Source organism: Chenopodium album, chromosome 7 (genome assembly GCF_948465745.1).
Source record: "Chenopodium album chromosome 7, dcCheAlbu1.1, whole genome shotgun sequence".
In the NCBI taxonomy this organism is placed as follows: Eukaryota; Viridiplantae; Streptophyta; class Magnoliopsida; order Caryophyllales; family Amaranthaceae; genus Chenopodium; species Chenopodium album.
This window is the reverse complement of record NC_137840.1, coordinates 45,200,847-45,205,906: the sequence shown is the minus strand read 5'-3', so window position 1 is coordinate 45,205,906 and position 5,060 is coordinate 45,200,847. Positions and strand designations below refer to the sequence as shown.

The 5,060-nt window shown below is 34.3% G+C and overlaps 1 pseudogene; it reads left to right on the top strand.

The window, feature by feature from the left end:
- Window positions 1–640: 640 nt before the first annotated feature.
- On the top strand, window positions 641–2,055 carry LOC145639813 (uncharacterized; annotated as a pseudogene).
- Window positions 2,056–5,060: the final 3,005 nt, after the last annotated feature.

The window sequence follows — 5,060 nt, the reverse complement described above, 5'->3', positions numbered from 1 at the left end:
AACATAGATAAACAGGTTTAGGGTTTATCCTATTGATTGCATGTTAGTCAGAAAGCACACATGAATACGATCAGAATAAAGTAGAGGCCTATTATTAGGGCAGGTTCAATCTCTTTTAGGTTGGATTTGTACCTTCATCCCTGAACCCTTTTTTGGTTCTAGACCTTATGTAGTTGACGATCTCTTAGATCGTTAAGGGGTGTAACCTTCACCCTGTGAACGGTTTACAAGTTCCTAAAACTTGTTGGCAACTCTTTTGCTCTATCTTCTTTCCCTTTGAACGCCACCGTACTTTAGTGTATGATCAAAGTGGGGTTCAAGCTAGGGGTTAACGCTTGAAATTATTCCCTACAGTATCATGTATTTGTTTGCATACTTAATGTTATGAACCTTGAAGATTAGGTGTACAAAATTATTTCAGATAGAAATATGAACCTTGAAGATTAGGTGTACAAAATTATTTACATACTTAATGTTGTTGCTTGAATGTCAATTTGTGAATTTTATGCTACTTAATGTTGTTGCTTTAATTTTAAGTTTATGCCTCTTTCATTTTGTTTACTTGATTTGCTTTAGTTTTTTGAAATTTGGGTTCACCAGATAAACTTAGTGTAGTTAAATTTGGCTTGAATATTTTAGGATGTCTGATTTGAATATACAAGAGTCACGTAAGCGCCCAAGGGATGATGATGATGAAATGGACTTAGTTGTGATTGTTTTAGGTTTTATTATGGTAGTATTAGGAGCATGGCATGGTAAGAAATATAGATTAAAGGAGATAGCATGGAATGAATCCGAGCGTGCTAGAACAAGAGCTACATGGATGAACACTTTGAGGAATGATAGGATATGTCGAGAGCAATTACGTCTCGATATACGTTGTTTTGAGAAGCTATGTCATGTATTACAAACTAAAGGTGGGCTAAAGACCACGAGAAATGTCACGATAAAAGAAGTTGTGGCTTTATTTCTTCATACCCTTGCCCATGACTTGAAAAATAGAACAATGCAAGCCCTCTTTGCACGATCCGGAGGGACTATCAGTCGTCAATTTCATGTAGTTCTTACATCCATGCTCAAGTTAGGGAAATATTACATCAAACAAGCCGATCACACTACTAGTTATGCTGATGATAATAAATGGAAGTGGTTCGAAGGTGTTAAAGGAGCTCTTGATGGGACACGTATTGATATGACTGTGCCAATTGAGGATCGACCTCGCTCTGGAGATAGGAAAGGGAACCTTAGCACTAATGTACTAGCCACTTATGATCCTAGCCTTCGATTCACGTATGTGCTACCTGGGTTGGAAGGATCCGTATCGGATCCTCGTGTCCTTTGGGATGCTCTTCGTAGGCCTAATGGTCTTAAAGTGCCTAAAAGTAAGAACATATATATTTTTTTATTATTTTGTATAAAGATTGGGTTATGTGAGTTTGAATGTATAATTAAAATGTTAACATTCTCTGATTGCAGATAAGTATCTTCTTGTTGATTTAGGATATTCTAATGTCGAAGGTTTCCTAGATCCTTACAAAGGTACTAAATACCATTTAAATTTGTGGAGAGGAAACACTCCTACAAATGAAAAGGAGCTTTTTAACTTGTGACACTCATCTGCTGAAATACCATTGAAAGGGCATTTGGTTTGTTAAAGAAGCGTTGGAGCATTTTAAGAAATTCTAGCTTTTTTCCAAAAAAAAAATTCAAGTAAGAATTATCAATGCTTGCTTTATCCTACATAATTTTCAATGGGAAGAAAACATGGAGGAAACGAGTCTTATGCAAGAGGTGGACTATGACTTGATAAATATGGAAGCAATAGATGAGGAAGAGGTAGAAGAAGACTACATTTTATCCGCCCGAACAACAAATGAGTGGAACAAATTTAGAGATGACCTTGCTAAGAAGATGTTTCAAGAATATATGGCACGAAGGGGTCAAGCTACATAGATTTTAGTTGTAATGAGACATTTGTGTATTATTTATGGTTTGTCATAAAACTGTTTATTATGTAATGAGAAATTTGTGTACTATGTATGGTTTGTCTTAAAACTAGTTTGCCTTTATTCTTGTCATAAAACGAGTTTGCCTTTCTTCTTGTCATAAAACTAGTTTGCCTTTCTTCTTGTCATGAAATTTGTTTGTCTTTCTTCTTGTCATTTTAGTTTTAGCATTAGTACAAGTGTTGATTTGATTTTTTATTTTTATTTTTCTTGTCTACAGGACCTTTGAACATCATAAATTATGAGGAGACCTAGGAAAGAGCCTATGGCACCTTCACAATCACAAAGAAGAAACTATACAAGTTGGAATACACAAATGGATGGTGTACTCACTAAAACATTGTTTGAGCAGATTAATGAGGGAAATAAGGGTGATGGAGAATTCAAATCGCAAGCATACAAGCTGTAGTGGATAACGTGAGGAACCAATTGGGCATCTTAGTCACCATGGATCAAGTGAAGAATCGGATCAAGGTTTGGAAGAAACATCATTCGGTCAACAATGATATCAAAACTTATACAAAGTTTAAGTGGGATGATAAAAAGAAGATGATAGTGATCCCCGTAGAAGACCTTCAAGCATGGCATGTATATTGTATGGTATTATTCTGACCTTCAAGCATGACCCTTAGTTGTGTTCTTGTTGTTCTGTGTAGCTGTGCATAGGTTGCTGTTCTGTTACTTCTATTCTATTACTACTACCCTGTTACTGCTGTGTGTGTGTGTTGTTGTCCCCTGTGTTGTGTTACTGTTATGTGTGTTGTTGTCCCCTGTGTTGTGTTACTACTGTCCCTTGTGTTGTGTTACTGTTGTCCCTTGTGTTGTGTTACTGTTGTGTGTGTGTTGCTGTCCCCTGTGTTGTGCATAGTTGTATGTTGATCAGACATCAGAAGCACCTTGGTGTGTTGTGAGTCTTGTGACTATTAAATTGAGATGTCTCCCCTTTGTAAGCTGCTTGAAATTGCCATACTCATGCATTCATATATTCAATAACATTAACCCACAAATTCTCTGCCAAATTGCTACTTCAAAAATATGAATTCAACTTTTTCCAAGACTTAATTAAGACATTTAAACAAGGTGATTGTGTATGCCAGACTGCTGCAAAATGTTTACATCTTTTGACAGTATAAAGATGCAAGATAAAGCTAAAAGGAGGACATAAAGTACTTTGATAGGTTGAAAAATATGTAGTATACTGCTAGGGAGATGTAATACATCTGATCAGGTTGCAAAGAAGAATATTTGTAGATAAAATCGTCGTTTTGAAGTGCTCCAAATATATAGAAAGGACAGACTGTTTGGAACAACTTAACATTAGGCATGAATTTCATGAAACATCTTGTTGTGTAGGAAGTTGAGTACTAGAAGCAATATGTTTCTTGTGTTGCGGTTATTTTCCAATGAAATCAGCCATATATGAGATGAATAACAATTGCATTCTATATTTAAATGCTTAATCAAGTCATCTAATAAGAGTAATGACAGTGTTTTCTTGATAACAGTTCATTATATACTCATTTTATCAATAATAAACATTACCCTTCATGAAACATACTCCTTAACTAGCATCTTTATACTGTCAAAAGTTGTAAACATTTTACAGCAGTTTGCATCTGTTTCGAATGGACCAGCTGACGAGCATTTATATTATCTAGCCTTTACTCAGAAACCCATTAATCATTCTTTCTACATGATACTGCTGCGAAATCTTACCAATATAACTCATAAATAGCTAATGGCATAATGTGCATAATTCTGTAAACTGTTTGTTCTTATAATTATTGGTCATTTATTAAGGCTGTAATAGAGAACTTTAAAGTTGAGGTTTTATGCATTCCTTAACTTGTGACAATTTAGTAACCTAATGACCTTCATCCAATCTTTTACTTTCCATATCTCTGAGGATTGCATCAGTGCTAACCAAGTTGATTTGCCATATAGTCAGATCACTGTTAATCAAAGACATTTAACATAGACTTCAGAATTTCTTTTGGGATATAGGCTTCAGCTTATCAGAAGTTCTGTTATACTGCTATATTGCCTTATTACTGCTATACTGCTATATTGTTGTACTGTTATGACTTTCTTTTGTTAACAGGAAACGTCTGCTGCATCTGCGTATCAAAACAAATGCCTCGAGAATTGGGATGACATTTGTACCTTGTTTGCACCTGATAGAGCAATAAGAGATGGTGCTGAGCAACATGAAGAAGCTGTTGCAGCAATGGAGAATGAAAATGATAATGCAAGTACATCAAAAACAGCTTCCGAAGAATCAAACAAAAGGTTAAAAAGGGATCGTCTTGCATATGTTGTGAGTAGCTTTGCTGAATCTTTCAAGGAGTACGTGAGTAAATCAACAAGGCCGACTAGTCAAGAAATCTACAAGGAAGTGTCTAGTGTACTTGAAATATCTCGACACAAAGCTTTGAGGGCGGTTAAGAGATTCTTAAATAGCATATTCGAGGAATTTGACATGCTGAAAAATTTACCCGATGATAAAAAATTAAACTGGATCTTTTGTGTATTGATGAGTAGTAGTGTTGTAAGTTAAGAGATAATTAGAGTTAAGTTGGAACTTAGGTATTGAAATTTAGATTTTGGAATTCCATTGTTTCCCAAACAACAACTAGAATTTGGAATTCTAGAATTGAAATCCTCTTGTTTCCCAAACAAGTATTTAAATTTGAAATCCTAAATTTGAAATTATCAAATTTCCCAAACAAATTATTTGAATTTGAAATGTAGAATTTCAATTTCGGAATTTGAATTTTATTATTTGAATAAAAATCCGCATATCCAAACGCAAGGTAAAACAATTCATAAATTAACAAATTACGTGAAACAATTCGCTAATTAACAAATTACGTGAAACAATTTGCTAATTAACAAATTACGTGAAATTATATAATTCGACACAATAATAATCATAATCATAATTATCATAGCCATGTTAAATCATAATATTAATAGCAAGTTTCTAGGCATGATACTAACAAGATTAATAATAAACCCTACCATGTCATCAAAAAATAAAAATCAAAGCTTTAA